This window comes from Pseudophryne corroboree, chromosome 8 (genome assembly GCF_028390025.1).
Source record: "Pseudophryne corroboree isolate aPseCor3 chromosome 8, aPseCor3.hap2, whole genome shotgun sequence".
Taxonomy (NCBI): domain Eukaryota; kingdom Metazoa; phylum Chordata; class Amphibia; order Anura; family Myobatrachidae; genus Pseudophryne; species Pseudophryne corroboree.
Window position 1 is genome coordinate 177,217,888 of NC_086451.1, and position 22,001 is coordinate 177,239,888.

Below are 22,001 nucleotides of genomic sequence, written 5' to 3' on the forward strand. Positions count from 1 at the left end.
CACAGCAGTCATCCTGCTGCAAAGCGGATAACTCAGGTCTTGTCAGCCTGGGTGGTGAGAAACGTGGTTCCGGTATCCATCGTTAATTCAGAGGCAACTAGAGACTTGATTGAGGTACTGTGTCCCCGGTACCAAATGCCATCTAGGTTCCATTTCTCTAGGCAGGCGATACCGAAAATGTACACAGACCTCAGAAAAAGAGTCACCAGTGTCCTAAAAAATGCAGTTGTACCCAAGGTCCACTAGTCCACATGTCCGTGGTTAAGTGGAGCAGGGCAGACTCAGGACTATATGACTGTGACAGCCCACTGGGTAGATGTATTGCCTCCCGCAGCAAGAACAGCGGCGGCGGCACCAGTAGCAGCATCTCGCAAATGCCAACTCGTTCCTAGGCAGACTACGCTTTGTATCACCGCTTTCCATAAGAGGCACACAGCTGACAACCTCTTACGGAAACTGAGGAACATCATCGCAGAATGGCTTACCCCAATTGGACTCTCCTGGGGATTTGTGACATCGGACAATGCCACCAATATTGTGCGTGCATTACATCTGGGCAAATTCCAGCACGTCCCATGTTTTGCATATACATTGAATTTGGTGGTGCAGAATTATTTTAAAAAACGACAGGGGCGTGCAAGAGATGCTGTCGGTGGCCCGAAGAATTGCGGGCCACTTTCTGCATTCAGCCACCGTGTGCCGAAGACTGGAGCACCACCAAACATTCCTGCACCTGCCCTGCCATCCTCTGAAGCAAGAGGTGGTAACGAGGTGGAATTCAACCCTCTATATGCTTCAGAGGATGGAGGAGCAGCAAAAGGCCATTCAAGCCTATACATCTACCCACGATATAGACAAAGGAGGGGGAATGCACCTGACTCAAGCGCAGTGGAGAATGATTTCAACGTTGTGTAAGGTTCTGCAACCCTTTGAACTTGCCACACGTGAAGTCAGTTCAGACACTGCCAGGCTTTTGCAGAAGAAGCTGGAGACATTGAAGGAGGAGCTAAAACAGAGCGATTCCGCTAGGCATGTGGGACTTGTGGATGGAGCCCTTAATTCGCTTAACCAGGATTCAATCTGTTGAAATCAGAGCAATACATTTTGGCCACCGTGCTCGATCCTAGATTTAAAACCTACATTGTATCTCTCTTTCCGGCAGACACAAGTCTGCAGAGGTTCAAAGACCTGCTGGTGAGAAAATTGTCAAGTCAAGCGGAACGTGACCCGTCAACAGCTCCTCCTTCACATTCTCCCGCAACTGGGGGTGCAAGGAAAAGGCTAAGAATTCCGAGCCCACCCGCTGGCGGTGATGCAGGGCAGTTTGGAGTGAGTGCTGACATCTGGTCCGGACTGAAGGACCTGGCAACGATTACTGACATGTCGTCTACTGTCACTACATATGATTCTGTCACCTTTGAAAGAATGGTGGAGGATTATATGAGTGACCGCATCCAGGTAGGCACGTCAGACAGTCCGTATGTATACTGGCAGGAAAAAGAGGCAATTTGGAGGCCCTTGCACAAACTGGCTTTATTCTACCTAAGTTGCCCTCCCTCCAGTGTGTACTCCAAAAGAGTGTTTAGTGCAGCCGCTCACCTTGTCAGCAATCGGCGTACGAGGTTACTTCCAGAAAATGTGGAGAAGATGATGATCATCAAAATGAATTATAATCAATTCCTCCGTGGAGACATTTACCAGCAATTGCCTCCAGAAAGTACACAGGGATCTGAGATGGTGGATTCCAGTGGGGACGAATTAATAATATGTGAGGGGGGCGATGTACACAGTGAAAGGGGTGAGGAATCGGAGGATGATGAGGTGGACATCTTGCCTCTGTAGAGCCAGTTTGTGCAAGGAGAGATTGATTGCTTCTTTTTTGGTGGGGACCCAAACCAACCAGTCATTTCAGTCAGCCGTGTGGCAGACCCTGTTGCTGAAATGATGGGTTCATCAATGTTTTTCTTTTCAATCTAAGCCCCTGCAGTTTTCTGTAAGAATCTGCTTCGCTATGATGATCAACAAGTCACAAGGGCAAACACTCAGGGCTGGAGGTGTAGATCTTAGGACCAGCTGCTACAAGCATGGCAAAGGTGTCACTATCATTGGTGACACCCAGAGAGGCAGCGAGGGAGATTGTAATGCAGTGCGCGCAGATAAGCAGCGCAATGGTAAAAAGGAGGCATGGTCTCATAGGTAGGGGTGTGGCCTGTTTTCCTGAATCTCCATTTTGTTGCTCCGGGTATCCCGGGGGTTGAGTGCTGCACCCGGGGACTAGTGTGTGAGTGGTGCTGGCTCCTGCACAGTGACAGAAACTGGGTGTTGCACGTAATGTTACAGTGAAACACCCATATTCTGTCACTGAAGAGGAGCCGGCACTTTGGTGTCACCCCCCTTGGCGGGTGACACTCGGGTGTGGGCCGCAACCCCGTTGTGATGCCACTGACCCATGGGAAGCTTTACGTGGCTTACCCATGTGTTAGTAGCCCCAAGCATCTTTTGTGTTAGTCCCTGAAGAAAAACTTCAAATATTTACAAATACATTTTGTAATCAATGGGCCTAATTCAGTAAGGATTGCAAATTCTGCTAAGTAACAGAATTTGCAATCCTTTGGTTCGCATGCTGGGGCCACCCAGCATGCCGCCTCCCTTCTTGACCACGCTGAAATTGCAGTCTCAGTGCAGTTCAGCGTGATCATAAAAAATGGGTTAGCCTCCTGTTGGTGCAGACTGTATGTGTGCGCAGGAAGCCGCCACCATTTTTGTGATCGCAGCTGCTGCATGTGATGTCATGCAGCAGCTCTGACCACGCCTCCTGTTTCTCCGTTGCCGACCCCATTTTGTAGCCCTGCCCATGCACCGCTCCATCTCCGACTTGGAAATGGATTGTTGCTGCCCCCCCCCCCAGCACCGATTGACAGTCAGAAGCGATCGCATTATCTGCGGGGTGCCGCCGAAAATGCAGGCGCATGCGTATGCTCTTAGCAATTTTTGCAGTTGGATTGCTTATTGCGATTGCAATCCAACCTGAATCAGGCTCTATTACCTATCACAATGCACTGCGGGTAGTACAAAATGGGGTTAATATAAGAGAAAACCCCCCCAGAGCTGTGCTCCTTAACTGTCCCTGGTGGCTAGTGGAGCGGCTGCCCAGTAATCAGTGTCCACGCCAGTGCGCACATGGCCCACCCCCTACAGCCACGCTGGATCACGGTATAGTGTGGGCACAGAAGTCCCTTACCTCCCTTTCATCAGCGGCCTCGTGATCCCGGAGGGCGGTGTGTGTGTGACTGACCTTAGGAAGAAACCGGAGCCTCCGCTGCAGTGACCCAGCAACCAGGGCACGGGAGTATACTGCGCCGCTGGGAGTGATGGAGCTGTAGTAAAGATGTCTATTAGACCTAACCTGCTGCAGCCCTTGTAGATTCTTATAAAAAAAAGTTCTTCTTTTCTTGTCAAAATTAATAGCTAAGAATAGGCTGCCTGAGGCAGCCCCCTGTTAAGTGGCCTGCTACTGAAGGCACCAACTACAAACTGAGCTCCCTGTTCATGGAAGCGAGGTTATAGAGCAGGGGGCGCTGAGCATCTTGGGAACAGTCAAAAGCTTTGAGCCTGTTGGTGCCTCAGATCAAGATCCTACTCTACACCCCAATGTGAATCCTTGTGGAGTCCAGTGTACCCCACAGAAGAAATGAATGTGTCACACCCATTGGCAGCAACATTAGAATAGCTGCTGATGGGCACAATTGAGAAAGGAAGGGGGGAAAACATTTGAATCCAGCACATATATGTAATTTGAATATGTAATTTGTACCTTCCTACTTTAAAATGTAATGGATGAACCTCACCCTGTGAGAACTATCTTCATGATCAAGAGATCTCATACGCAAGAAAAGCATGTGTTGGGATAGGGCTGTGGAGGGCGGCTGCTCGAGCACACCCCCGTCAAGTTAAGGAGATTCAACTGAGGAAGCACAAGGGAACTCTTGTCTGGGGACAACAACTGCAGGGAGACCACATCTTTTCAGATGAAAATGAGAGGGCGGAAGGCTGCCTAATACTGAAGCACCCTCAAACATCAAACCATATGCAACAACTAGTACAAGCATTCCTGGGGAAAGGTCTGCAGCAGACGGATTTGCATACTGTGATGTCATCCAAGCAGTGGGCCAAAGTTGGCTGGAACCCTCATCTGCATATGAAAAGAGAAAAGGGGCGCTTGGATGACCCCTAGTTCGCATTGAACACCCCCCACCCTCCTTTGGTGTGGGGCTCATGTTGGCCATGCCCCAGCCCCTGAAGCATTCAAGCTGATTTCTTGCAGCAGCTGGGCACTGTAACAGCTCCAGAGCTGCTCTGTAAGGCAAATAAAAGGGTGTGGGCCCTGCAACACCACCTGTAGTTCGCATTGTGCGTTGGAAGGCACAAAGTAAGCAGACGGGAGAAGTCAGGATAGTGCGCAAGGGCATAGAAGGGAGGGGCTCAAGAAAAGAGAAGTGGAAACAGACAGCAAACTAGGCGGGAGAGAGACCTGAGACAATGAGATCTAAATTATACCAGAGCCAACCAGGGGAAAGCACAAATGCAGTCCCCCCCCCCTACCACAAATTATGCAGTCGAGATTCCCACATTTGGGGAAATCACAGAGGTCAGCATACCCAGAATGCAATGAATGAACCTCACCCTGGGAAAACAATCTTCATGACCATGGAATCACCTAAGCAAAATAAGTATGATTTGAGATAGGGCTGGGGAGGGCCGCTGCTCAGGCACACCTCCGTCAAGTAAAGGAGATTCAACTGAGGCAGCACAAGGGAACTCTCATCTGGGGACAACAACTGCAGGGAGAACACATTTTCAGACGAATGTGTGAGGGAAGAAGGCTGCCTAATACTGAAGCACCCCCCAAACAACAAACCAAATGCAACAACTAGTGCAAGCATTCCTGGGGGAAGGCCTGCAGCAGATGGATTCGCATATGGTGATGTCATCCAAGCAATGGGTATAGTTGGCTGCAACCCTCGTCTGCATATGAAAAGAGAAAATGGTCACGCAGGGCATGGCGGCCTTTGTGGGGTTGCGCTTGGATGACCCCTAGATCGCTTTATACACCCCCATCAGTGTGGGGCTCATGTTGGCCATGCCCCAGCCCCTGAAGCATTCAAGCTGATTTCTTGCAGCAGCTGGACCCAGTAACAGCTCCAGAGTTGCTCTACAAGACAAGTAAAAGGGTGTGAGCCATGCAGCACCACCTGTAGTTTGCATACACACATATATAGGACAGCATCTCTTATATGCCCCAGGGGCAATAAAATAGTATCCTTATCTAGAGTATCCGTCCATGCCGCTACAGCACTACACATACACACCCAGGCCGACGCAATTGCCGGTCTGAGTAAGGTACCTGAATGTGTGTAAATGGACTTCAGGGTAATCTCCTGTTTGCGGTCAGCAGACTCTTTGAGGGTAGCCGTATCCTGGGACGGGAGGGCTAACTTCTTGGATAAGCGTGTTAATGCTTTGTCCACCCAAGGGGAGGATTCCCATCGTAACCTATCCGTTGATGGGAAAGGATACGCCATAAGAATCCTTTTGGAAATCTGCAGGAGATTCCCAAGCTTTTTCACATAACTCGTTCAGCTCGTGTGAGGGGAAAAGGTTACCTCAGGCTTCTTTCCCTTGTACATATGTACCCTCTTGTCAGGGATAGGGGGCTCCTCTGTGATGTGCAAAACATCTTTTATTGCCATAATCATATATCAAATGTATTTTGCCAATTTTGGCTGTAACTTTGCATCATCGTAATCGACACTGGAGTCAGAATCCGTGTCAGTATCTGTGTCAACAATCTGGATAGTGGGCACTTATGAGACCCTGACAGTCCCTGCGACATAGGATCAGGCATGGGTTGAGACCCTGACTGTCCCAAAGCTTCAGCCTTGTCTAATCTTTTGTGCAATGAGTTTACACTAGCATTTAAAACATTCCACATATCCATCCAATCAGGTGTCGGCGGAGACACCACATTCATTTGCTCCCGCTCCTCTCTAATATAGCCTTCTTCCTCAGACATGTCGACACACGCGTACCGACACACCACACACACAGGGAATGCTTTTACTGAAGACATTTCCCCCACAAGGCCCTTTGCCAAAGCTGGCCCTAACCAATATGATGCCCTAGGCAAGATTTTGCCTGGTGCCCCCTAGCACCACCGCTGGTTCCGCCTCTGACCTTGCACCTCTTTCCCAGCACCATCAACCCTCACCCATAACAGTACTTATTTTGGTGTTTGTACCCCCTATATTTTAAACAGGAACAGTTCGCACATTTGGCGCACAGTCCAAAAAGGGGTGTGTTTTTGCTGGCAATGGGCATGTCCACACAATAGTACCCCCAATTAAAATTCCGCAACACAGTACTGCAATTTTATTCACATTTGATCACGCGATAGTGTCCATAATTCACATTACATCCCACAGTAGTATTACTTTACCTTATAAACGTTACTTCTCACAGTAGTGCTCCGTATTCACATTACATCACACTGAATTGCTCCTTATTTACATTACACCACACCCTATTGCTCTTTATTCACATTAGACGACACAGTAAATGCCCTTTCTATACGCAACGCTACATATTAGAGCACCTTATACACATAATGCCACACATTAGTAATGCATTTATACACATAATTCCACACAGTAATGCCCCTTACACATATGAGACACATCACTAATGTCCTTATAAACATAATGCGTCTTACACATTATGACAACCTTTATTAATGCCCTTTTACACATAATGGCCCTCATTCCGAGTTGTTAGCTCGCAAGCTGCTTTTAGCAGCATTGCACACGTTAAGCCGCCGCCTACTGGGAGTGAATCTTAGCTTATCAAAATTGCGAACGAAAGATTAGCAGAATTGCGAATAGACACTTCTTAGCAGTTTCTGAGTAGCTCCAGACTTACTCGACAACTGTGATCAGTTCAGTCAGTTTCGTTCCTGGTTTGACGTCACAAACACACCCAGTGTTCGCCCAGACACTCCCCCGTTTCTTCAGACACTCCCGCGTTTTACCCAGAAACGGCAGCGTTTTTTCACACACACCCATAAAACGGCCAGTTTCCGCCCAGAAACTCCCACTTCCTGTCAATCACACTACGATCAGCAGAACAAAGAAAAAACCTCGTAATGCCGTGAGTAAAATACCTAACTGCATAGCAAATTTACTTTGCGCAGTCGCAGAGCGAACATTGCGCATGCGCAATTAGCGGAAAATCGCTGCGATGCGAAGAAAATTACTGAGCGAACAACTCGGAATGACCACCCTTGCGCATGCGCAATTAGCGGAAAATCGCTGCGATGCGAAGAAAATTACCGAGCGAACAACTCGGAATGACCACCAATGTCCCTTACACATATGCCGCACATTATTAATGCCCTTATACACATAATGACACACATAGTGCCCCTTACACATATGTTGCACATTATTAATGCATTTTTACATGACACACATAATGCTCCTTACTCATATTCCGAACACTACTGCACAATCAACCCACTCACATGCACACAGCACTCACACTGCCACTAACACTGTGACCTCTGCCTCTGCTTGGATACAGATGTGTCCTCATAAATCTTGCCTCAATGCTAACGTTGGGGCACCTTTTTTTATTAAAATGCATCTTATTTGCATTGCTATGTTGTTAGGATGCACACGCAGCTTCTGCCGATTAAAATGATATGCAGCACGCCTATATACTGTGTGAGACTGTGGCTGTATCTGCATATGAAATGCTACACACAGAATATAGGCATGCCGCATATCATTTTAATCAGCAGAAGTTGCTGATGCCCCTAGGCATATCAAATGCCCTAGGCAATTGCCTAGTTTGCCTATGCCTATGGCCGGCTCTGCCCTTTGGAGAGACAGAGAGAGAGTATGCCAGCACATACCCCAGCGCTATATAACCCAGGAATAGCACAGTAACTTAATGTTTGCACAGTAGCGCTGCTGTAAGTAATTTGCGCCAAATTATGTGCCCCCCCCCCTCTCTTTTCAACCCTCTTGTCTACCGTGGTATAAGCAGGGGAGAGTCCGGGGAGCTTCCTCTCAGCGGTGCTGTGGAGAAAAAATGGCGCTGGTGAGTGCTGAGGGAGAAGCCCCGCCCCCTCGGCGGCGGGCTTCTGTCCTGCTTAAACTGTACAATTGGCGGGGGCTCATACATATATACAGTGCCCAGCTGTATATATGTTATATTTCTGCCAAAAAGAGGTTTATATTGCAGCCCAGGGCGCCCCCCCTGCGCCCTGCACCCTTACAGTGACCGGAGTATGTGAGGTGTATGGGAGCAATGGCGCACAGCTGCAGTGCTGTGCGTTACCTCAATGAAGATCATGAAGTCCTCTGCCGCCTCTGAAGTCTTCTTTTCTTCTCATACTCACCCGGCTTCTATCTTCCGGCTCTGCGAGCGGGACGGCGGCGCGGCTCTGGGACGGACGGCGAGGGTGAGATCCTGCGTACCAATCCCTTTGGAGCTAATCCCTTTGGAGCTAATGGTGTCCAGTAGCTTAAGAAGCAGGACCTTGCAACTCGGAGAGTAGGGCTGCTTCTCTCCCCTCAGTCCCTTGATGCAGGGAGTCTGTTGCCAGCAGTGCTCCCTGAAAATTAAAAACCTAACAAAATACTTTCTGTCAGAAAGCTCAGGAGAGCTCCTGAAAAGCACCCAGTCTCCACTGGGCACAGTATCAAACTGAGGTATGGAGGAGGGGCATAGAGGGAGGAGCCAGTGCACACCCAGAACTAAAGTCTTTCTTAAAGTGCCCATGTCTCCTGCGGAGCCGTCTATCCCCATGTTCCTTACGGAGTCCCCAGCATCCTCTAGGACGTTAGAGAAAATAGGATTTTAATACCTACAGGTAAATCCTTTTCTCTTATTCCGTAGAGGATGCTGGGCACCCGTCCCAGTGCGTACTGTGTCTGCAGTTATTAAATGGCCCTTAACTCCAGAACATTTATGTGGAGACAACTTTCCCGACTTGACCATCTTCCTTGGACGTTTTCCCCCTGTGTGACTGCTCCCCAGCCTCGGAGGGTTGCATCCATGGTCCCTAGGATCCAGTCCTGGATCCCGAACCTTCGCCCCTCTAGGAGGTGAGAACTGTGCAGCCACCAATGGAGTGAGATTCTGGTCTTGGAAGACAGGATTATCCTCCGGTGCGTGTGTAGGTGGGATCCGGACCACTTGTCCAACAGGTCCCACTGGAACACTCTGGCATGGAACCAGCCAAACTGAATGGGCTCGTAGGCCGCAACCATCTTACCCAGCAACCAAATGCATTGATGGATTAACACTCTTGCTGGTTTCAGAATTTGTTTGACCAGACTCTGGATCTCCAGAGCCTTTCCACTGGAAGAAAACCTCTTCTGTGTCCAGTATCACTCCCAAAAACAACAACCGCGTCATTGGGACCAACTGCGATTTTGGCAAGTTTAGGAGCCAACTATGTTGTTGAAGAACTGTCAGGGAGAGTGCAATGTTTTGCACTAACTGGTCCCTGGATTTCGCCTTTATCAAAAGATCATCCAAGTACGGGATAATTGTTACTCCTTGCTTGCGATCACCCTGGTGAAAATCCTCAGAGCCGTGGACAGACCAAACGGCAATGTCTGAAATTGGTAATGACAATACTGAATTGCAAACCTCAGGTAGCTTGATGCAGAGGCTAAATGGGAACATGTAAGTAGGCATCCTTTATGTCTACCAAAACCATGAAATATCCTTCCTCCGGACTGGAGATCACTGCACTGAGAGATTCCATCTTGAAATTTTATTTCCTTAGGTAGAAATTGAGGGATTTCAGATTTCAGATTGGTCTGACTGAGCTGTCCGGCTTAGGGACCACGAAGAGGCTTGAATAAAAACCTGCTCCCTGCTGACTAAAGCCGATTTGAACAATCGGTGAGGGGGAACGTCTTGAAACCCCAGTTTGTACCCTTGGGACACTATTTGTAAAACACACGAGTCCATGTCCGAATGAATCCAGAACTGACTGAAGAGTTTTAGACGTGCCCCCACTGGTGCGGGCTCCTGCAAGAGAGCCCCAGCGTCATGCGGTGGATTTGGCAGAAGCAGAGGATGATCTCTGCTCCTGCGATCTTGAAGAGGATGCAGACCTCTTCCCTCTTCTCCTTCCTCTACCTGCAAAGAAAGGGGAATCTTAACTTCTTGCATATCTATTGGGCCGAAATGACTGCATCAGATAATGATGCTTCTTCATCCGTTGGGAGGGAACATAGGGCAAGAAGGTTGACTTACCTGCGGGAGCTGCCGAGATCAAATTAACTAGGCAGTCACCAAACAACGCTTCACCTTCATAGGGAAGGGACTCCCTTTCTTCTTGGAGTCAGCATCAGCATTCTCTTGGTGAATCCACAATGCCCTCCTATCCGAGACTGCCATGAAATTGGCCCGTGAACTCAAGAGTCCTATATCCCTTGCAGTCTCACGTAAGTATGCTGCAGTGTCCTTGATATGATACAACGTAAGGAGTATCCCATCTCTCCAAGGTATCTATATCGGATGACAAGGTATTCGACCAATTCTTGAATACTACTACTCACCCATGCACATGTAATGGCAGGTCTAAGTAATGTACCCTTGGTTACATAACTAGAAATAATGTAGCTTCCTGCATACGATCCGCTGGATTTGTGACAGGGCCCCGTGCAGAACAGGGGGTGACTCCCACTTTTTTCTGTCCGCGGCGGGAAATGAATAAACAACCAGAATCCTTTTGGGGATTTGAAACCATCTTGTCGAGCTGGCCCAGACTTTCTCAAACAGAGATGGAGGAACGTTACATCAGCTTTCATTATATATCTATATATACATACATATAGACCCCTTTGTCAGAAACAGCAGGGTCTTCAGTGATTTTAATATGTCCTTAATATCCACAATCATGTACTGAATGCTCCTTGCCAATATTGGATCTAATCAGGAAACATTATGGTCGACATAGGAATCAGTATCCGTGTCAGTATCAGTGTGTAGTAACTGGGCAAAATAACATTTTTGCGACCCCGCGGGGCCTGAGGGAAAAGAAACATAGCCATGAACATCACATCTATTCTCTACGTCTGTGTCTGGGACACAGATTTATCCAACCTTACTCTGATATTACTGAAACTTTTACCCAGTCAGTTATTGGTGGTGCCAACAGGGCCACCATCATATGTCTGCATTCCTGATATAGTTTCCTCTTGGGAAAAACATTCAGCCATCGACATGTTGACACACATGTACCAAGTACCCACAGACACATCGGCTTATGGGGGACAGACCGTCAGTAAATCTGTCAGAGGGACACAGAGGATTTTTCAGCTCACAATCCAGCGCCAAAAGTACACAGTCTGGGAAATAATAAACTCTATAGTGATAGACTTGTAATGCTCTAAAGATGTTCTGGTGAGGTGAGGAAGAAGCCCCGCTACTGTAATGGCGCGTATCTGTCCTGCTCAGAAATAATTAATTATGCTAGCGGGGTAAGGACAGTGCCCAGGCACTAATGTCCACTTTTTCCAGCCTTTTGTGAGGAATTTATGCTGCCCAGGGTGCCCCCCCCCCCGTGCCCTGCACCCTGCAGTGCCTGTGTTTGTGTGGGAGCATGGCGCGCAGCGTTCCGCTCGCTGCTCGGTACCTCAGAATGCCATCACTGGAGAAGAAGTCTTCTGTTCTTCTGCTACTCACCTGTCTTCTGGCTCTGTAAGGGGGTGACGGCAGGCTGCGGGAGTGTGCATCTAGGCGTACCCAGCGATCATCACCCTCAGGAGCTAATGGTGTCCTGTCAGCCTGAAGCAGAGCTATTGAACTCACTAGAAGTTGGTCATACTTCTCTCCCCTAAGTCCCACGAAGCAGGGAGACTGTTGCCAGCAGCCTCCCTGAAAATAAAAAAAACTAACAAGTCTTTTCAGAGAAACTCAGTAGAGCTCCCCTGTAGTGCATCCAGTATCACTGCGCACAATACTAAAACTGGAGTCTGGAGGAGGGGCATAGAGGGAGGAGACAGTTCACACCCTTTGAAAGTCTTAAAGTGCCCATGTCTCCTGTGGATCCAGTCTATACCCCAAGGTTCTTAATGTGACCCCAGCATCATCTAGGACGTATGAGAAAACAAATAACGCACACATGAGGAGGAGAGAACTAAGGAAGCTATAAGGAGAAGAGGGGAGGGGGGGTTGAAAGGTAAGGTAGTAAAGGCATATTGGATAAACTACAACCTTATACATATTCATTAATGTACCAGTAGTTAGAAGTAGAAGAGCTCTAACAGAAACCACAAAGCTTATCTAAAGCCACACCACACTGGATATGCCCAATCTCATTTGATTTTTGAAGCAAAGCAGTATTGGACTTTGTTAATACATGGATGGGAGACTGCTTGGTAGTATCAGATTCTTTAGGTGTTTTTAAACTACCAACACCATTTTCTTGGTACATTCAATTTTTACATGTATTCTTTTATGTACCAGAAGTTAGAAGTAGAAGAGCTGTAATAAAAACCACCAGCTCATCTACAGCCACAGCACACTGGATTTGCCCAATCTCTCCTGATCATGGAAGCTGAGCAGTGTTGGTCCTGGTTTTAGTACTTGGATGGGAGACCACCAGGAAATACCAGGAGCTGTGTGTATTTTTACAATACTAACACCGTTCTCTTGATGCATTCCATTTTGAAACATTGGGGCAGATCTATTAAGCCTGGTGAACTGATAAAGTGCAAGGTGATAAAGTACCAGCCAGTCAGCTCCTAACTGTCATTTTTCAAACCCAGCCTGTGACATGGCAATTAGGAGCTGATTGGCTGGTACTTTATCACCATGCAAATTATCATTTCACCAGGTTTAATAAATCGTCCGCTTACTCATTTATGTACGAGTAGTTAGAAGTAGAAGAACTCTAACAGAAACCACTAAGCTCATCTACAGCCACACCACACTGTATATGCCCAATATCACCTGATTTTAGGCCTGGTTTGTTCTTGGATGTGAGACCACCTGGGAATACCAGGTGCTGTAGGTAGTTTTATACTACCAACACCGTTCTCTTGATGCATTCTATTTTGAAACTTATTCATTGATGTACCAGTAGTTAGAAGTAGAAGTTAGAAACAGCAAAAATCATCTACAGCCGCATCACACTGGATATGTCCAATCTCATCTGATGTTGGAAGCTAAGCAGTGTTGTGCCTGGTTAGTTTTTGGATTTCAGGTCCTGCCTTCTGGTTTGGCCACGGCACCTCGGAAATTCACCAAGGTCATGGCCGTGATGACGACCCTTCACCATCGGTGGACCAGGGAGGAATCTCTCCTCCCGATAAACATTCTGGAATTGCAGGCAGTGTTCAATTCATTGACACTGGCCCTGCCTCTAGTACAGAACAGGCCTGTTCAAGTACAATCGGACAACGCCACCACGGTAGTGTACACAAATCATCAAGGCGGCACTCGAAATTGCATAGCAAAGCTGGAAGTATCAAAAATCCTCAGTTGGGTAGAACGTCATCTGCCAGCAATATCGGCAGTGTTCATTCCCGGAGTCCTCAACTGGGAAGCGGATTTCCTCAGTCGTCAGGACGTTCACGCTGGAGAGTGGAGAGGCTGCAGCAGAAATGTCTGCACTGGTGTCAGTAGGTGACTGAGGCAGGGATGACTGGGAGATAGTGGGTGACTGAAGCATGTATGAGTGGGAGATAGTGGGTGACTGAGGCCGGGGTGACAGAGATAGTGGGTGACTAAAGCAGGGGTGACTGGTATAGTGGGTGACTGAGGCAGGGGTCGCAGGTATAGTGGTTAACTGAGGCAGCGGTGACTGGGAGATAGTGGGTAACTGGGGCAGGGGTGACAGGGAAAGTGTGTGACTCAGGCAGGGGTGATAGGGAGATAGTGGGCAGCAGATCACTGCCTTGCTGACAGCAGCACATCCCTGCTTCACTGACAACAGCACATCCCTGCCTCACTTATAGCAGCACATCCCTGCCTTACTGACAGCAGCAGATCACTGCCTCACTGACAGCAGCAGATCACTGCTTCACTGACAGCAGCACATCCCTGCCTCACTGGCAGCAGCAGATCCCTGCCTCACTGGCAGCAGCAGATCCCTGCCTCACTGGCAGCAGCAGATCCCTGCCTTACTGACAGCTGTATATAGGGCCTAATTCAGACCTGATCTCTGCTGTGCATATTCACACAACAGGAGATCAGGTCTGAAGTGTGTGTGTGTGCTGGTGCCGCAGTGCACCGGCACATGCCAGAGATGCGATCAGCATCTCTGCCCAGTGAGCGCCTCTGCCAACACATACTTATCTTGCATATGAGATCTCTTGATCATAAAGATAGTTCTCACAGGGTGAGGTTCATCCATTACATTTTAAAGTAGGAAGGTACAAATTACATATTCAAATTACATATATGTGCTGGATTCAAATGTTTTCCCCCCTTCCTTTCTCAATTGTGCCCATCAGCAGCTATTCTAATGTTGCTGCCAATGGGTGTGACACATTCATTTCTTCTGTGGGGTACACTGGACTCCACAAGGATTCACATTGGGGTGTAGAGTAGGATCTTGATCTGAGGCACCAACAGGCTCAAAGCTTTTGACTGTTCCCAAGATGCTCAGCGCCCCCTGCTCTATAACCTCGCTTCCATGAACAGGGAGCTCAGTTTGTAGTTGGTGCCTTCAGTAGCAGGCCACTTAACAGGGGGCTGCCTCAGGCAGCCTATTCTTAGCTATTAATTTTGACAAGAAAAGAAGAACTTTTTTTATAAGAATCTCCAAGGGCTGCAGCAGGCTAGGTCTAATAGACATCTTTACTGCAGCTCCATCACTCCCAGCGGCGCAGTATACTCCCGTGCCCTGGTTGCTGGGTCACTGCAGCGGAGGCTCTGGTTTCTTCCTAAGGTCAGTCACACACACACCGCCCTCCGGGATCACGAGGCCGCTGATGAAAGGGAGGTAAGGGGCTTCTGTGCCCACACTATACCGAGATCCAGCGTGGCTGTAGGGGGCGGGCCGTGTGCGCACTGGCGTGGACACTGATTACTGGGCAGCCGCTCCACTAGCCACCAGGGACAGTTAAGGAGCACAGCTCTGGGGGTTTTTCTCCTATATTAACCCCATTTTGTACTACCTGCACTGCATTGTGATAGGTAATAGAGCCTGATTCAGGTTGGATTGTAATCGCAAAGAGCTGCGCATTGGAAAATTCAGGGCTATGCCGTGTAGATGATGGCCTAACAGGAGGCTTTAAAATTTTCTTTCTAGTGTCCTTCGTTTGGAATTTTAAAGCCTCCTGTTAGGCCATCATCTACACGGCATAGCCCTGAATTTTCCAATGCGCAGCTCTTTGCAAAAGAGAGATATTGGCAAGGAAAAGCTGTCTTGTACCTTTGCATTTTTCTCCCAAACGAAGGACACTAGAAAGAAAATTTTAAAGCCTCCTGTTAGGCCATCATCTACACGGAATAGCCCTGAATTTTCCAATGCGCAGCTCTTTGCAAAAGAGAGATATTAGCAAGGAAAAGCTGTCTTGTACCTTTGCAATTTTCTCCCAAACGAAGGACACTAGAAAGAAAATTTTAAAGCCTCCTGTTAGGCCATCATCTACACGGCATAGCCCTGAATTTTTCAATGCGCAGCTCTTTGCAAAAGAGAGATATTGGCAAGGAAAAGCTGTCTTGTACCATTGGATTTTTCTCCCAAACGAAGGACACTAGAAAGAAAATTTTAAAGCCTCCTGTTAGTGCTTCATCTACACGGTATAGCCCTGAATTTTCCAATGCGTAGCTCTTTGCAAAAGAGAGATATTGGCAAGGAAAAGCTGTCTTGTACCTTTGCATTTTTCTCCCAAACAAATGTAGTTTGTTTTTGTCAATTACCATTTTAATAATAGGGTAAAAAAAATTAAGTAGATTTTTGAAAGAAAACAATACTGTCAATATACTATTAAAACAAATTAAAATGGTAAAAGTTATTGTACTTTAAGAAAACATAAAAGAGCTAACATATCAATCCCAGTTTTGGATTACTTTAATTAACAAAAAAAATGCATATAGCAGAGGATAGTTTCAATCTGCCTACCTCTGGGTAATGGGCCCAGCATGCTTCCATTGCAGTACTCTGCTGCACATGTAAGTGCAAGAGATCCTAAAGCACTCACTCATCATGGGAAAGTACCAATGTGTTTCTTCGTTGGTTGATGGAAGAAACATCTTAAAAAAACTCTCCAGATTATTGACTTTTTAAAGTTTTTCTAGGAAAAGTTTTAGATGTATGCTTATTAGCCTTTGTCAGTAGACACTTTTTGCGAAGTGTCTCTGTGGCGCAATCGGTTAGTGTGTCCGGCTACTAACCAAAAGGTTGGTGGTTCAATCCCACCCAGGGACGTAATTGACCTTGTTATCAGATTTTGGTGATCTTTAAGTAGACAAGTCAAAATTTCAAACCCCCTGTTATGGTGTAGGGTACCTGGCCTTTTCTGATGTAATCAGAGTTAGATTTGATTCAGTGATTTAATAAAAACAGCTAGGAAGCACAATTTAGCAGTGGGTTGCAGAGAAAAAGAAATATGCTGGCAAAAAAAATCCAATTGAGTGATTAAACAGCTCTTCATTTTCTGGCTTTATTTTTATGCTAACAAATTTGTTCTCTGAAAAGTGTCCACAAAGCCAAGTCTCTGATTAACACCTTTGTAGGGATGGTTTTTCACCTATTACTAAATTAAACTTGCTTCATTGGAAAGGCAGCAAGATGCATCCTCATTTCAATGTCTACTGAAATAATACAGGTTGACACCAGGAAAAATTAACGCCACTGCATCCTTGCTGCTTTCTCATGTAGAAGTCTGTTTAATGTGAAAACAAGGTGATATCTAATTAGCACACAGGTAAGGAATTAAGAAAATCTTTATTTAAGGGTGAAGATGTTTCTCACAAAATCGTTGCCCCAATGCATCATTGAAATTCAAGCTGGAAAGATGATTTTAATATATCACTTGTACATTTTGTATTGCTCTTCTGGTGACAATGTAGTTTGTTTTTGTCAATTACCCTTTTAATAATAGGGTAAAGAAAATGAAGTGGATTTTTTAAAGAAAACTATACTGTCAATATACTATTAAAACAAATTAAAATGGTAAAAGTTATTGTACTTTAAGTAAAAATAAAAGAGCAAAAATATCAATCCCAGTTTTGATTACTTAAATTAACAAAAAAAAATGCATATAGCAAAGGATAGTTTCAATCTGCCTACCTCTGGGTTATGGGCCCAGCATGCTTCCATTGCAGTACTCTGCTGCACATGTAAGTGCAAGAGATCCTGAAGCACTCACTCATCATGGGAAAGTACCAATGTGTTTCTTCATTGGTTGATGGAAGAAACATCTTACAAAAACTCTCCAGATTATTGACTTTTTAAAGTTTTTCTAGGAAACGTTCTAGATGTATGCTTATTAGACTTTGTCAGTATATAATTTTTGCAAAGTGTCTCTGTGGCGCAATCGGTTAGTATGTCCGGCTACTAACCAAAAGGTTAGTGGTTCAATCCCAACCAGGGACGTAATTGACCTTGTTTACAGATTTTGGTGATCTTTAAGTAGACAAGTCAAAATTTCAAACCCCCTGTTCTGGTGTAGGGTACCTGGCCTTCTCTGATGTAATCAGAGTTAGATTTGATTCAGTGATTTTATAAAAACAGCTAGGAAGCACAATTTAGCAGTGGGTTGCAGAGAAAAAGAAATATGCTGGCAAAAAAAATCCAATTGAGTGATTAAACAGCTCTTAATTTTCTAGCTTTATTTTTATGCTAACAAATTTGTTCTCTGAAAAGTGTCCACAAAGCCAAGTCTCTGATTAACACCTTTGTAGGGATGGTTTTTAACCTATTACTAAATTAAACTTGCTTCATTGGAAAGGCAGCAAGATGCATCCTCATTTCAATGTCTACTGAAATAATACAGGTTGACACCAGGAAACATTAACGCCACTGCATCCTTGCTGCTTTCTCATGTGGAAGTCTGTTTAATGTGAAAACAAGGTGATATCTAATTAGCACACAGGTAAGGAATTAAGAAAATCTTTATTTAAGGGTGAAAATGTTTCTCACAAAATCGTTGCCCCAATGCATCATTGAAATTCAAGCTGGAAAGATGATTTTAATATATCACTTGTACATTTTGTATTGCTCTTCTGGTGACAATGTAGTTTGTTTTTGTCAATTACCATTTTAATAATAGGGTAAAGAAAATTAAGTGGATTTTTGAAAGAAAACAATACTGTCAATATACTATTAAAACAAATTAAAATGGTAAAAGTTATTGTACTGTAAGTAAAAATAAAAGAGCCAACATATCAATCCCAGTTTTGGATTACTTTAATTAACAAAAAAAAATGCATATAGCAGAGGATAGTTTCAATCTGCCTACCTCTGGGTTATGTGCCCAGCATGCTTCCATTGCTGTACTCTGCTGCACATGTAAGTGCAATAGATCCTGAAGCACTCACTCATCATGGGAAAGTACCAATGTGTTTCTTCGTTGGTGGATGGAAGAAACATCTTACAAAAACTCTCCAGATTATTGACTTTTTAAAGTTTTTCTAGGAAACGTTTTAGATGAATGCTTATTAGCCTTTGTCAGTATGTACTTTTGCAAAGTGTCTCTGTGGTGCAATCAGTTAGTGTGTACGGCTATAAACCAAAAGGTTGGTGGTTCAATCCCACCCAGGGACGTAATTGACCTTGTTATCAGATTTTGGTGATCTTTAAGTAGACAAGTCAAAATTTCAAACCCCCTCTTATGGTGTAGGGTACCTGGCCTTCTCTGATGTAATCAGAGTTAGATTTGATTCAGTGGGGTATATTTACTAAGATTCGTATTTTTCAGAATCATGTTCAAGTTCAATCACGACTGACATCGACAGTGTAAATCTGCAACTTTTTGAATTGATTACGACTCATTTACTAAGCAGTCGTATTCGTATTTTCCGTATCTTCCGATGTCGATGTCATTCGTGTTTTTTTGCTGCTGAATGCGGCCGCGTTTGCTGTTTTGCGGCCGCGTTGTTGCGTTTTTTTTACAACTGCGTCACAAGTCTGTTACGGCAGTGATTTTGAATTTGCGGCCGCGTTTTTACTCCTAAGTTTCGTTTACGTCACGCGGCCGTGATTGGTTGTATTCGTGAAGGAGGAGTGTCTGTGCATGTTACTATAAAAACGCCCCAAACACTCCGCACCTCGTGGGTTTAGCTAGTGGAGAGGAGAGAGGAAGGTGTATTTGGAGTTGGTGAGTTTGGTGGAGTTTTTGGTGGATTTGGAGAGGAGTTTGGTGATTGTTGAGTGCTGTACTGTGTGTGTTAGTAGTCTTGTGATCTTTGTAGTATTGTTTTTTCCCAGTTTGTAAACTTTTTTGTCCTTGTTTTTTTTTTTCAGTCTTTTGTCATTGTTTGTGAGTGAGTGAGCGTGTGTGTTGGCTGTGTGGTGTGTAGTAGGAGTAGTGGAGGAGTGTGTTTTGTGTTTTCATTTTTGTGTGTTTTATGTTGTTTGTCATGTCCGACTCAGAGGTCAGTGTGGTGGCGGAGGTTAGTGAGGTGGAGGCTGGTAGTGAGGTGGAGGCTGGTAGTGAGGTGGAGGCTGGTAGTGAGGTGGAGGGGGGTAGTGAGAGGGAGGAGGTTAGTGAGGAGGAGGAGGAGGGGGTGCCTGTTGCTGGATTTTCCAGTGATAGTGATGGTGTTGTGGCACCGCAGCCACGCACCACTACCAAGACTGGCAGGAATATAAAGTTCAGCTATGCTGAAAACATGGCGTTGGTGCGTGAGCTGATGAAGCACCATCGCCAATTGTTTGGTCAGGATGCTGCCAGGGTGTCCTCCCGCAGGAAGTCTGCCCTGTGGGGGCAAGTCATACTTGCTGTGAATAGTGAGGGTGTGGTTAGGCGGACAGAGGACACGTGCCGCAAGCGTTTCTATGATATTAAGCGGCGTGTCAAGGCCAAGATGGCCAAAGAGTCCAAATCTGCACGGAGAACCGGAGGTGGGCCACCTTTACGTGTAAGCTATCGGGACTGGGAGGAGCCTGTGTGGGCATTGATTCCTGGCGAAGTGGTGTCTGCTACTCATGTCCGGGATTCGGACCGACCCACGCAGGATGGTAAGTTTGTTTTGTAATATTGTTCTTAAAATGTCTGTAAAATTTAGTTAATTTCATTTTTAAAGTTTAAAGGATGATTTTTTTCTCACAAAACAGATTGCATGCCTATGCTCCCTTAAGGTGTGTTTGTGTTTTGAATGTTTTTTTTTCTTTTTTTGTTGCAATTTTTGGCGATAATGCTTGAACATGTGTGTTTGTTTAAAATCCACAAAAGGTTTTTGTTTTTTTAACAAACAGAAAAGCGGGGAAATTTTTAAAACATTACATTTTAAAAATATTTGCAAGTACTCAATCTCTGCAATATCTGAGACCAAAAACTTATTTTAAATAAATTTATTGTGTGCCACATCAAGTACATTTTGATATTCAACTCAAAATCATGAATGTAGAAGCTCTTAAGCTTAAAAATTTGTTTTAAACAAAACCATATAGATGCTTACAGTACATTAATGGTTTTCAGTGGGTCATTTTTCCAAAAACATGGTAATAATGTTGGGGTCACTTTTTCCACAGTCACACAGACCAGCCGCCCAGACAGGCCTCACACAAGTCAGGATGATGCCGGTATTGCAGGTAAGTCTTCACTGTAGTCACATATTCTGAAAACACATAGAAGTACAAAATATTAAGTTTAAATTTTGCACCTAGGTTCTGCTTCTGGAAGCCGACCTCCTGTAAGCCGCCCATCACAGGGCTTGGGCCACTTACCCAGGAGGCCAACTAAGACACGGCGTCTTGGCTCTGATTCCGCACCTCCATCATCCCCACCCAGGCGAAGACTTTCAGCAGTGTCACCCCAGCCACCACTGGCACTATTGTCGAGTTCGCAGAGTGATGAGGCCAGATCACCTCAGTTATCTGGTGAGTAAAAACATAAATTAAACACATAAGCAATAATATACACAGTACACTTAAGATGTTGTTAGTTGGTTTGGAGTTTACATGTTTTCCTCAACAATCAATGTGATGTAACGTCTTCAATTGCTCAAGGTGCTTTAATAAAATTAGATAAGGTCTTAGTGGATGGTCTAGACAACCTATTTGTATGAAAACAACAGATTTGAGGATACATTAAGCACACACACGTTCACATTTTTAAAAAAATATGAATAAAATTAAATGTTGGACCGAAATAAAAAAACCATTAGAGTGTTCACACATCGCCCCTGTCCAGTATGTAGATGGCTTACTTGCTCCGCTCCTCTGGACTATACAGGTAAGTAGTCTATATCGTGGTGAGGGGAGGGAATCTAACAGTGTAATGGTGTGGAGGGAAGTTAGTTAAGTGAGGAATATGCAAATTTGGCAATGTTTGCGCCTGTGTTGGTTTTTTAAAATATAAAAATTATAAATTGTTAACGTTGAGAAAAACAAGTGCTAATAATGCAAAAATGTAGTATTAGGAATGTATTAATGTGTTGCATTAGCCAGGCCAAATTAAAAAAAATTACAACATTGCATGTTGCCTACCCCATACAGAGCACAACTTGATGTCCGCCGAGGACCAGCAGGGACCAGAACAAGAGCCATCCTTCACACTGCAACTTACAGCTGTTGATCCAAGCATGCCAATACAGTTGCAGGATATACCCCAACCATCCATCAGTCCCCAACTGGCACAAGCTCCGCCCCCAAGCCAAATTCCTGGCGATTTTTGGGCCAGTTGGACAAGCCAACAGGCCCAAAGCAATGCCACCCTGACCCAACATACACAACACCTTGCCAGTCTGCCCCATCATCTACCGCGTATTAGTCGCAACTCGGGCAGACTGATAGTACAAGT

At 45.5% G+C, this 22,001-nt stretch overlaps 2 non-coding genes across 2 annotated transcripts; one reads left to right on the plus strand and one right to left on the minus strand.

Moving 5' to 3' along the window:
• Positions 1–4,567: 4,567 nt before the first annotated feature.
• On the minus strand, positions 4,568–4,734 carry LOC134951676 (U1 spliceosomal RNA). The gene has a single exon (XR_010184372.1). It is a non-coding gene; the product is annotated as a U1 spliceosomal RNA (small nuclear RNA).
• An 11,654-nt stretch (positions 4,735–16,388) lies between these two features.
• Positions 16,389–16,462, plus strand: TRNAS-ACU (transfer RNA serine (anticodon ACU)). Its single transcript has one exon. It is a non-coding gene; the product is annotated as a tRNA-Ser (tRNA).
• The last annotated feature ends 5,539 nt before the right edge of the window (positions 16,463–22,001 follow it).